The sequence below is a fragment of the Schistocerca americana genome, chromosome 6 (assembly GCF_021461395.2).
Source record: "Schistocerca americana isolate TAMUIC-IGC-003095 chromosome 6, iqSchAmer2.1, whole genome shotgun sequence".
Classification (NCBI taxonomy): Eukaryota; Metazoa; Arthropoda; class Insecta; order Orthoptera; family Acrididae; genus Schistocerca; species Schistocerca americana.
The window spans coordinates 392,915,212-392,928,752 of NC_060124.1; positions in this window are offsets into that span (position 1 = coordinate 392,915,212).

Below are 13,541 nucleotides of genomic sequence, written 5' to 3' on the forward strand. Positions count from 1 at the left end.
CGGATAGATTACATAATGGTAAGACAGAGATTTAGGAACCAGGTTTTAAATTATAAGACATTTCCAGGGGCAGATGTGGATTCTGACCACAATCTATTGGTTATGAACTGCAGATTGAAACTGAAAAACTGCAAAAAGGTGGGAATTTAAGGAGATGGGACCTGGATAAACTGACTAAACCAGAGGTTGTACAGAGTTTCAGGGAGAGCATAAGGGAACAATTGACAGGAGTGGGGGAAAGAAATACAGTAGAAGAAGAGTGGGTAGCTCTGAGGGATGAAGTAGTGAAGGCAGCAGAGGATCAAGTAGGTAAAAAGACGAGGGCTAGTAGAAATCCTTGGGTATCAGAAGATATATTGAATTTAATTGATGAAATGAGAAAATATAAAAATGCAGTAAATGAAGCAGGCAAAAAGGAATACAAACGTCTCAAAAATGAGATCGACAGGAAGTGGAAAATGGCTAAGCAGGGATGGCTAGAGGACAAATGTAAGGATGTAGAGGCTTGTCTTACTAGGGGTAAGATAGATACTGCCTACAGGAAAATTAAAGAGACCTTTGGAGAGAAGAGAACCACTTGTATGAATATCAAGAGCTCAAATGGCAACCCAGTTCTAAGCAAAGCAGGGAAGGCAGAAAGGTGGAAGGAGTATATAGAAGGTTTATACAAGGGCGATGTACTTGAGGACAATATTATGGAAATGGAAGAGGATGTAGATGAAGATGAAATGGGAGATAAGATATTGCGTGAAGAGTTTGTCAGAGCACTGAAAGACCTGAGTCGAAACAAGGCCCCCGGAGTAGACAACATTCCATTGGAACTACTGACAGCCTTGGGAGAGCCAGTCCTGACAAAACTCTACCATTTGGTGAGCAAGATGTATGAGACAGGCGAAATACCCACAGACTTCAAGAAGAATATAATAATTCCAATCCCAAAGAAAGCAGGTGTTGACAGATGTGAAAATTACCGAACTATCAGTTTAATAAGTCACAGGTGCAAAATACTAACGCGAATTCTTTACAGACGAATGGAAAAACTGTTAGAAGCGGACCTCGGGGAAGATCAGTTCGGATTCCGTAGAAATGTTGGAACTCGTGAGGCAATACTAACCTTACGACTTACCTTAGAAGAAAGATTAAGAAAAGGCGAACCTACGTTTCTAGCATTTGTAGACTTGGAGAAAGCTTTTGACAACGTTAACTGGAATACTCTCTTTCAAATTCTGAAGGTGGCAGGGGTAAAACGCAGGGAGCGAAAGGCTATTTACAATTTGTACAGAAACCAGATGGCAGTTATAAGAGTCGAGGGCCATGAAAGGGAAGCAGTGGTTGGGAAAGGAGTGAGACAGGGTTGTAGCCTCTCCCCGATGTTATTCACTCTGTATATTGAGCAAGCAGTAAAGGAAACAAAAGAAAAATTCGGAGTAGGTGTTAAAATCCATGGAGAAGAAATAAAAACTTTGAGGTTCGCTGATGACATTGTAATTCTGCCAGAGACAGCAAAGGACTTGGAATAGCAGTTGAATGGAATGGATAGTGTCTTGAAAGGAGGGTATAAGATGAACATCAACAAAAGCAAAACGAGGGTAATGGAATGTAGTCAAATTAAATCGGGTGATGCTGAGGGGATTAGATTAGGAAATGAGACACTTAAAGTAGTAGAGGAGTTTTGCTATTTAGGGAGTAAAATAACTTATGATGGTCGAATTAGAGAGGATATAAAATGTAGACTGGCAATGGCAAGGAAATCGTTTCTGAAGAAGAGAAATTTGTTAACATCGAGTATAGATTTAAGTGTCAGGAAGTCGTTTCTGAAAGTATTTGTATGGAGTGTAGCCATGTATGGAAGTGAAACATGGACGATAACCAGTTTGGACAAGAAGAGAATAGAAGCATTCGAAATGTGGTGCTACAGAAGAATGCTGAAGATAAGGTGGGTAGGTCACGTAACTAATGAGGAGGTATTGAATAGGATTGGGGAGAAGAGAAGTTTGTGGCACAACTTCACTAGAAGAAGGGATCGGTTGGTAGGACATGTTTTGAGGCATCAAGGGATTACAAATTTAGCATTGGAGGGCAGCGTGGAGGGTAAAAATTGTAGAGGGAGACCAAGAGGTCAATACACTAAGCAGATTCAGAAGGATGTAGGTTGCAGTAGGTACTGGGAGATGAAGAAGCTTGCACAGGTTAGAGTAGCATGGAGAGCTGCATCAAACCAGTCTCAGGACTGAAGACCACAACAACAACATCGTCCACATCTGTTTAAATTGTTGAAAATTTTGCATGCTCAAGACCAAAAAAAGTCGGTAACCTTTTATACTGAAGGCTGTGGATAGCAGTATTACAAAGACGAAATTAAGTTGTTTCTATTGATAGCAGTCGAAAGCAATACCGTGGCATTTCATAATATAAACCCATTGTTGTATGTAGAAGTTCGAAGATTTCTGTTGCTGTGGTAAAGAGTGTTAATACTGGAAAAGTAATAGACTTCCAATTTCTAACAAAACATTGTTATAAATGTAAATCAGAGAGCACAAATACGTGATAGCAGCTATGAAGGAATTGGTGGGAGAACGAAGAACTAGGTACCTAACGAATTTTCGATCGATTTATGAAAGAAACGGAAGCTTGTTACTCGTAGGTTCTTGGATGATGGCAACTCAAAAGGATATAGCAGGTAACAGCAACTTGCCCTTAGAGTGACAAGACTATCACAAAACTGGAATGTGTGAATTACAGCGTCGGCACCAAGCTGAGGAAGTTGAAGCTAAGTTTCAGAAACAAGATGCTTTCTGATGGTAATACCAAAAATATTGATGAATTGCAATATTTTGGGATGGCCATTAGAGATAACACTGATGATTTATTCAGAATGGGGCAGGCAGTGTGGCTATCTTCTTCCACAAATGACAAACAAAATATGTAGTTACTTTGCTCTCTCACACCAGATTCACGGTGCATGTTTCGCAATGCTCAGTACTCAAACACTTCATACAGTCATAAACATTCCAACTCAGCAGCAGTGATCGAAGTCATAAAGCCCATTTAAAGGGACCTGGCATATCCTGATTGATGGGCAGACTTAGGTGAATCCAAATGTGTCTTTCAACAATCTCATGTGGGTTCACATGACAAAAAAAATGTTTTTCTTGAAAGAAAAACATCAAAATAAGGGGTCTTTGGAGCTGCTTTTACTTTCAATGAATGGCAACATTGGTAGGGTGATAGTACTACAGCATATGGGACTTAGTCCTGGAGCAAACCGCATCAGGGAACTTTTAACGGACGGACAAGGCTCACGTCCATAAAGCACAGTGTGTAGCGGAAATGGCCACTAAAGAGTCCAGAAGAGAGAAAATTGTAAGACCCGCTGAAAATGATCAGGAGGATGTTACACAGCAGGGTTCAGGGTGCTTCTAAATGAGTGAAAATAAAAATGAAACACATGTTAGGAGAGTTTCAGTCATTTAAAACTTTAGAAGCTGTTTCTGAAAATGTACATTTTCTGTTGCATTTTCCTCTAAATCTCTAGCGCCATTTCTATTAGATTATTCAGATTTTCAACACGTAGTAAGATCGTTTACTGAGTCTGCTGAACTAAAATACAAAAAATATGAAGTATAATTAAAGTTATTTAGGAGAAAGTGCTTAATATTTTTAAAAAGTTTAGACATATAGTTAAAAACTACACTCCTGGAAATGGAAAAAAGAACACATTGACACCGGTGTGTCAGACCCACCATACTTGCTCCGGACACTGCGAGAGGGCTGTACAAGCAATGATCACACGCACGGCACAGCGGACACACCAGGAACCGCGGTGTTGGCCGTCGAATGGCGCTAGCTGCGCAGCATTTGTGCACCGCCGCCGTCAGTGTCAGCCAGTTTGCCGTGGCATACGGAGCTCCATCGCAGACTTTAACACTGGTAGCATGCCGCGACAGCGTGGACGTGAACCGTATGTGCAGTTGACGGACTTTGAGCGAGGGCGTATAGTGGGCATGCGGGAGGCCGGGTGGACGTACCGCCGAATTGCTCAACACGTGGGGCGTGAGGTCTCCACAGTACATCGATGTTGTCGCCAGTGGTCGGCGGAAGGTGCACGTGCCCGTCGACCTGGGACCGGACCGCAGCGACGCACGGATGCACGCCAAGACCGTAGGATCCTACGCAGTGCCGTAGGGGACCGCACCGCCACTTCCCAGCAAATTAGGGACACTGTTGCTCCTGGGGTATCGCCGAGGACCTTTCGCAACCGTCTCCATGAAGCTGGGCTACGGTCCCGCACACCGTTAGGCCGTCTTCCGCTCACGCCCCAACATCGTGCACCCCGTCTCCAGTGGTGTCGCGACAGGCGTGAATGGAGGGACGAATGGAGACGTGTCGTCTTGAGCGATGAGAGTCGCTTCTGCCTTGGTGCCAATGATGGTCGTATGCGTGTTTGGCGCCGTGCAGGTGAGCGCCACAATCAGGACTGCATACGACCGAGGCACACAGGGCCAACACCCGGCATCATGGTGTGGGGAGCGATCTCCTACTCTGGCCGTACACCACTGGTGATCGTCGAGGGGACACTGAATAGTGCACGGTACATCCAAACCGTCATCGAACCCATCGTTCTACCATTCCTAGACCGGCAAGGGAACTTGCTGTTCCAACAGGACAATGCACGTCCGCATGTATCCCATGCCACCCAACGTGCTCTAGAAGGTGTAAGTCAACTACCCTGGCCAGCAAGATCTCCGGATCTGTCCCCCATTGAGCATGTTTGGGACTGGATGAAGCGTCGTCTCACGCGGTCCGCACGTCCAGCACGAACGCTGGTCCAACTGAGGCGCCAGGTGGAAATGGCATGGCAAGCCGTTCCACAGGACTACATCCAGCATCTCTACGATCGTCTCCATGGGAGAATAGCAGCCTGCATTGCTGCGAAAGGTGGATATACACTGTACTAGTGCCGACATTGTGCATGCTCTGTTGCCTGTGTCTATGTGCCTGTGGTTCTGTCAGTGTGATCATGTGATGTATCTGACCCCAGGAATGTGTCAATAAAGTTTCCCCTTCCTGGGACAATGAATTCACTGTGTTCTTATTTCAATTTCCAGGAGTGTATTTCCCTAACCAGTGGCTGAAAAGTAATTACCTTAGTCCTGTACATTAAGAACATAGCGTGTAATGTTGTGCTAAAGTTTCATGTCAGTTGCTACCGTGGTTTCTGAAGTACAGGGAAGCCAAGTAAAAAAAATTGAACATTGTCGGGATTTGGCTTCCCCCTTCACTCATTGCTATCTATTTCCTCTGGAATTGTTTTCTTCTTTTATTTCTCCTTCTTCTTCTGAAATTTTCATTCAGTTACTTTATTCTTTCCGTCAAATACAAGGTAAACAACAATGGTGATGAGCTGCAACTCTGTTGTACACCTACCATTTGTATTTCGTAAGACACCTTGCACTGTGTGAATGGTACGCCGAAGGCAGCCCTTTGGTACACCTTCTTAAGACCTACGATTTCTTTGATTTTGGACGTCATGGTCAGCCGGTAACTGCAACCTTTCTGTGATGCACGGCGTCATTCTTGCAGTGTCTGCTATTGACGCTAGATAAAAAAAAAATGTTGTATGGCGTGATTGACAGGGATCGCGGGAGGTGGGGGGGGGGGCAGGTTGAGCCGCGTGATTGGAAAGGTATTTTCTATCCTTTGCGCTCAGTGGCATCTTTGCTTCGCAAAAGATGAGAGTCGTGTGTCAGGTGTATCTATTAGGCCTAGACTGCTATAATGGGTCTATATGTTGTGTGGTGTCGTGTTTGCAGCGATTATGACGATAAAAGAAAGAGAGGGTGAAACCCAGAGCCAGAAAAAAGCCGACTCTTCTCGAATAACAGCATGGGGGTCGAGTACAAAGTCTCCATGCGACGGCCGGAGCATCATCAAGTGCCATGAGATACTGCGGAGAGGCTTGGAATTTAATCCAGGAAACTGGCGCCAAGTCTGGTGATCAGGAACTTTACAGCCATGACGTCTCCTCGTCCTTGCCGGAAAGGCAAAGGGAAAGCAAACTAATAGTGCGTGATGTATTGGGTCGGTTACCCACCGAAGCATCAGCCACGCTCGATGTTGCTTACCTTACCGGTATATTAAAAAACGGTGGCATTGGCATCGGATGAGCATCTCCGTAACGCTTTCGTGCTTACTAAACGGAACTGTGACGAAATGTACTGCTCTTATTTGTACCTTCTCTGTCTCCTCTATCGAACAACATATTACCTTCCTCTCACGTACATCTCACGAAATGACCATGATGAGAAAATTCCAGAAGGCAGAGCTAATATAGAGGCTTACCGACAATCATTCTTCCCACGCTCCATTCACGAGGGGAACAGAGAATGGAGGATCAATTAGTGGTACCAGAAGCACTCTCCGCCACACACCAATATGTTGCGTGCGGAATATGATGTAAATGTAGACGTAAATGGTAATCCCACGTCGTCAGTGTCCCAGAATGACCAGCAGTACTCAAGAATCGGCCGAAAAGAGTTTTTGTAACCTAGCTGTTTCGTGGGTGAACTACATTTCCTTAGCGATCTTCCAACGATTTTCAGTCAGGCATCTCCTTTTCATGTTGTTGTTGTTTTCGACTGCTATCAATAGAAACAACTTAATTTCGTCTTTGTAATACTGATATCCACGGCCTTCAGTATAAAAGGTTACCGACTTTTTTTGGTCTTGAGCATGCAAAATTTTCAACAATTTAAACAGATGTGGACGATGTTGTTGTTGTGGTCTTCAGTCCTGAGACTGGTTTGATGCAGCTCTCCATGCTACTCTATCCTGTGCAAGCTTCTTCATCTCCCAGTACCTACGGTAGCCTACATCATTCTGAATCTGATTAGTGTATTCATCTCTTGGTCTCCCTCTACGATTTTTACTCTCCACGCTGCCCTCCAATACTAAATTGGTGATCCCTTGATGCCTCAGAACATGTCCTACCAACCGATCCCTTCTTCTTGTCAGGTTGTGCCACAAGCTCCTCTTCTCTCCAATCCTATTCAATACTTCCTCATTAGTTACGTGATCAACCCATCTAATCTTCAGCATTCTTCTGTAGCACCACATTTCAAAGGCTTCTATTCTCTTCTTGTCCAAACTATTTATCGTCAATATTTCACTTCCATACATGGCTACACTCCATACAAATACTTTCAGAAACGACTTCCTGATATTTACATCTATACTTGATGTTAACAAATTTCTCTTCTTCAGAAACGCTTTCCTTGCCATTGCCAGTCTACATTTTACATCCTCTCTACTTCGACCACCATCAGTTACTTTGCTCCCCAAATAGCAAAACTCATTTACTACTTTAAGTGTCTCATTTCCTAATCTAATTCCCTCAGCATCGCCCGATTTAATTCGACTACATTCCATTATCCTCGTTTTGCTTTTGTTGATGTTCATCTTATATCCTCCCTTCAAGACACTGTCCATTCCATTCAACTGCTCTTCCAAGTCCTTTGCTGTCTCTGACAGAATTACAATGTCATCGGCGAACCTCGAAGTTTTTATTTCTTCTCCATGGATTTTAATACCTACTCCGAATTTTTCTTTTGTTTCCTTTACTGCTTGCTCAATATACAGATTGAATAACATCGGGGAGAGGCTACAACCCTGTCTCACTCCTTTCCCAACCACTGCTTCCCTTTCATGCCCCTCGACTCTTATAACTGCCATCTGGTTTCTGTACAAATTGTAAATAGCCTTTCGCTCCCTGTGTTTTACCCCTGCCACCTTCAGAATTTGAAAGAGAGTATTCCAGTTAACGTTGTCAAAAGCTTTCTCCAAGTCTACAAATGCTAGAAACGTAGGTTCGCCTTTTCTTAATCTTTCTTCTAAGGTAAGTCGTAAGGTTAGTATTGCCTCACGTGTTCCAACATTTCTACGGAATCCAAACTGATCTTCCCCGAGGTCCGCTTCTACCAGTTTTTCGATTCTTCTGTACAGAATTCACGTTAGTATTTTGCAGCCGTGACTTATTAAACTGACAGTTCGGTAATTTTCACATCTGTCAACACCTGCTTTCTTTGGGATTTGAATTATTATATTCTTCTTGAAGTCCGACGATATTTCGCCTGTCTCATACATTTTACTCACCAGATGGTAGAGTTTTGTCAGGACCGGCTCTCCCAAGGCCATCAGTAGTTATAATGGAATGTTGTCTACTCCCGGGGCCTTGTTTCGACTTAGGTCTTTCAGTGCTCTATCAAATTCTTCACACAATATCATATCTCCCATGTCATCTATGAAGATGACGTCCTCTTCCAGTTCCATAATATTGTCCTCAAGAACATCTCCCTTGTATAGTCCCTCTATATACTCCTTCCACCTGTCTGCTTTCCCTTCTTTGCTTAGAACTGGGTTTCCATCTGTGCCCTTGATATTCATGCAAGTGGTTCTCTTTTCTCCGAAGGTCTCTTTAATTTTCCTGTAGGCAGTATCTATCCTACCCCTAGTGAGGTAAGCCTCTACATCCTTACATTTGCCCTCTAGGCATGCCTGCTTAGCCATTTTGCACTTCCTGTCAATCTCATTTTTGAGACGTTTGTATTCCTTTTTGCCTGCTTCATTTACTGCATTTTTATATTTTCTCCTTTCATCAATTAAATTCAGTATTTCTTCTGTCACCCAAGGATTTCTACTAGCCCTCGTCTTTTTACCTACTTGATCCTCTGCTGCCATCACCACTTCATTCCTCAAAGCTATCCATTCTTCTTCTACTGTATTTCTTTCCCCTCATTCCTGTCAATTGTTCCTTAATGCTCTTCCTGAAACTCTCTACAACCTCTGATTTAGTCAGTTTATCCAGGTCCCATCTCCTCAAATTCCCACCTTTATGCAGTTTCTTCAGTATTAATCTACAGTTCATAACCAATAGATTGTGTTCAGAGTCCACATCTGCCCCTGGAAATGTCTTACAATTGAAATTCTGGTTCCTAAATCTCTGTCTTACCATTATATAATCTATCTGATATCTTCTAGTATCTCCAGGGTCCTTCCATGTATACAACCTTCTTTCATGATACTTGAACCAAGTATTAGCTATGATTAAGTTATGCTCTGCGCAAAATTCTACCAGGCGGCTTCCTCTTTCATTTCTTAGCCCCAATCCATATTCACCTACTATGTTTCCTTCTCTCCCTTTTCCTACTCTCGAATTCCAATCACCCATGACTATTAAATTTTCGTCTCCCTTCACTACCTGAATAATTTCTTTTATCTCATCATACATTTCATCAGTTTCTTCGTCATCTGCAGAGCTAGTTGGCATATAAACTTGTACAACTGTTGTAGGCGTGGGCTTCGTGTCTATCTTGGCCACAATAATGGTTTAAATGGCTCTGAGCACTATGGGACTCAACTGCTGAGGTCATTAGTCCCCTAGAACTTAGAACTAGTTAAACCTAACTAACCTACGGACATCACACACATCCATGCCCGAGGCAGGATTCGAACCTGCGACCGTAGCGGTCTCGCGGTTCCAGCCTGCAGCGCCAGAACCGCGCGGCCACTTCGGCCGGCGCCACAATAATGAGTTCACTATGTTGTTTGTAGTAGCTTACCCGAACTCCCATTTTTTTGTTCATTATTAAACCTACTCCTGCATTACCACTATTTGATTTTTTATTTATAACCCTGTATTCACCTGACCAAAAGTCTTGTTCCTCCTGCCACCGAACTTCGCTAATTCCCACTATATCTAACTTTAACCTATCCATTTCCATTTTTAAATTTTCTAATCTACCTGCCCGATTAAGGGATCTGACATTCCACGCTCCGATCCGTATAACGCCAGTTTTCTTTCTCCTGGTAACGACGTCCTCCTGAGTAGTCCCCGCCCGGAGATCCGAATGGGGGACTATTTTACCTCCGGAATATTTTACCCAAGAGGACGCCATCATCCATTATCCATACAGTAAAGCTGCATGCCCTCGGGAAAAATTACGGCCGTAGTTTTCCCTTGCTTTCAGCCGTTCGCAATACCAGCACAGCAAGGCCGGTTTGGTTAATGTTACAAGGCCAGATCAGTCAATCATCCAGACTGTTGCCCCTGAAACTACTGAAAAGGCTGCTGCCCCTCTTAAAGAACCACACGTTTGTCTGGCCTCTCAACAGATACCCCTCCGTTGTGGTTGCACCTATCTGTGTCGCTGAGGGACGCAAGCCTCCCCACCAACGGCAAGGTCTATGGTTCATACAACTTGCTTTATGTGAACGTTCTACATTTAGTCGCTCCACGTACGTGCTTACAGGTATCGTACGGTTATGTCTTTCCAGGGATTCCTCACCAATCTTGAAATCGAACAATAATGGAGCGCAATAGGTTACCTTTTGTTTCGCCGAGGGTCAACCTGAATCGAACATTGATCCTCTGCAGACCATCCTCCATTTCGCTGCAATTTTCTGGGGTTGTGACATGCCTCTACACAGCAGCATCATACGGGAGCTAACTCATGAAGCTTCCGACGTTATACTTCAGTTCATTTATGCCTGGTATTCAGAAACAGTCTGAAAAGCTTGTAAGGGTATTGCAGAGGAGGTTGTTCTGCGATGTGAGTGTTAAGGAAAAAAAAAAAATCGATGAGCTGCGCCGCTTCCGACTTATTTAGCATTTGAGGTTAGCCAGTCAGGTCGTTATGGGCGTAGATTCAAGAAATTTCACGAGCTAAAATGCGGTAATGCACAGACATATACGTGTCCGTGAGTTACCACTTGTTCAAATGCTCATTACCAGTTAAAATGTTACTTTTACGGAAGTGATAAATTTAAGCTAGTTGAGAAAAGCAAAGTTTGTTCGGTTTGAGCAAACCAAACGAAGAACACGTTTGGCGCACGGCCTTTGCAGGCTGCTTGAATTTGCGAGCGCGTCTACCTGACTGGGTAAATTCAATGCTAATTAACGCAGAAACGGCGCAACGAATATAATTTTTTTTCTTAACAATTATTTCTCAGCTCAACCTCCCCTGCCGCACCCTCAGAACCTTTTCAGACTATCCTGTATACACCGGGAACTAACTGTTCTAGAGAACTCACTGGCGGTATGCCCGATGCTACTTTCACACCTGACGATTTCTCCCCGTAGAGAACGACCTATTGAGTTCCATTTCGTAATAGGAACATGTCTTTCCATTTCCCATTATCATTACTATCATTTTATTATATTACCCGCCTGTCTCTGCGGTTTGTCCCCACTCGTCTTACGTCGTGGAAGAGTTTCTCTGGATTCACAAAAAATATGAATGTACGATATCAGTTCAGTTGTCTGCCGCTCGTACCAACCGAGGTGGCGCAGTCGTTAGCACATTGGACTCGCATTCGGGAGAACGACAGTTCAAACCCGCGTCCGGCCGCTCTGATTTAGGTTTTCCGCGATTCCCCTAAATCGCTTCGGGTAAATGCCGAGATGGTTCCTTTGAAAGAGCACGGCCGATTTCCTTCCCCATCCTTCCCTAATCTGAGCTTGTGCTCTGCCTCTAATGGCTTCATTATCGGCCGAACGTTAAACGGTAATCTTCTCCTCCTCTTCTATTCGCTCTTTCCTTCTTCTCTAATGTGATTATAATTGCTCTTCCTTCATATTATATCTAAAAATGAAGCAGTGAGAGTTGTAAGCATTTTCGAAATGTTTGAAAGATCTCCAGATTTTTGAAAAGATATGTGATTGTGTTTAATACCCTTTCCAGACTGACAAGTGATTGGCTCATCCCTTTCTGTGTCCTTACAGTTCACCAAAGTTATATAAGTTTAATATTTGCAAAGAAATTCATTTCTTCCATACGATTTCGGACGCAAACTGTTAGACATCAAACGCCAATGAACACAACTGACTTCAGAAAATACCTCTGAGTGACAGGCAGATTTACGTCGAGGTCGTTGGGCAGAGATTCAAACTAGAGAATTTTAAGATCACGATGAGGCTTAAGGGTTGTATCGTGGCTTCCGATCCGATGTTCTGTTCTGTCGATACGTTTGAAATATTCGACATTTTATAGACCTTTGGGGAAGACTGTTATGTGAGTAACTACAGTTGTATTCCTCAAGCCACCGTAAGACTTATTGGGGGAAAGCATAGCAGTCTGTCAGAATCATCCCCCCTCCCCCTATTCACACACACTTTCGTGTTATTGTTGTTCTTGTTGTTTTGATATTCAATCTAAAAACTGGTTTGGTGCAGCTCTCCACGCTATCCTAACCTGCGCAAGCCTCTTAGTCTCCGAATAACTGCTGTAACCGACATCTTTCTGAATCTCCTTACTGTATTCATCCCTTGGTCTCCCTCTACGGACGCCCCACACTTCCCTCCAATACTAAATTGGTGGCACATTGATGTCTCAGAATGTCCCCTAACAACTGGTCCCTTCTTTTAATCTAGTTGCACTACACCTTTCTTTTCTCCTCAATTCTATTCATTTATCATTTCTTACGCGATTTACCCAACTAATCTTCAGCATTCTTCTATAGCACCACATTTCAAAAGCTTCTATTCTCTTCTTCTTTGAACTGCTTCTGGTCCACGTTTCAATTCCATAAAAGGCTATACACCAGACAAATACCTTCGGAAACGATTTCCTAACACTTAAATTTGTGTGAGGTATTATCAAATTCCTGTTTTTAGAAATGTTTTCCTTGCTATAGCCAGACTGAATTTCATATATCCCCTACTTCTACCACCATCCATTAGTTTGCTGCCCAAATAGCAAAGCTCATCTACTACATCTACATTTAGTATCTCATTTCCTAATATAATTTCCTCATGGTCACCTGATTTGGTGACTACATTCCCTTTTCCTTGTTTTGCTTTTGTTCATATTCATTTTGTATCTTCTTTTCAAAAAAACTGTCATTCCCTTCTACTGTTCTTCCAAGTCCTTTCCTGTCTCTGACAAAATTACAGTGTCATAAGAAAACCTCAAAAATTTTTAGTTCTTTTCCTTGAACTTTAATTCTTACTATAATTCTACTTTGGTTTTCTTTACTGTTTTCTTAGCCGGCCGCGGTCTCCGAGCAGTTCTAGGCGCTTCAGTCTGGAACCGCGCGACTGCTACGGTCGCAGGTTCGAATCTTGCCTCGGGCATGGATGTGTGTGATGGCCTTAGGTTAGTTAGGTTTAAGTAGTTGTAAGTTCTAGGGGACTGATGGCCTCAGATGTTAAGTCCCATAGTGCTCAGAGCCATTTGAACCATTTTGCTGCTTTCTTTCATCTACCATTTGCAAATTAAGTGGGGCGAGAATGACTGTCAGTACCCTTTTGCACCCAGAACATAGGTTTGGTTGAACACATCGGTACGTTTCATACTACTGTCACTTTTGGGTGAATTGGAACAGAAAATCAAGTTTTTTTAAAAAAAATTAAAGTCTAAATACTACACTACAACTTTGAAATGTTAAGTATGGCGCTTCTGACTCACGTTATATCAATGTTTTGCAAGGATGATAATCCTCTACCAGAAACCTTCTTTAACTTTAATTTAATTTGTGTTCCAAAC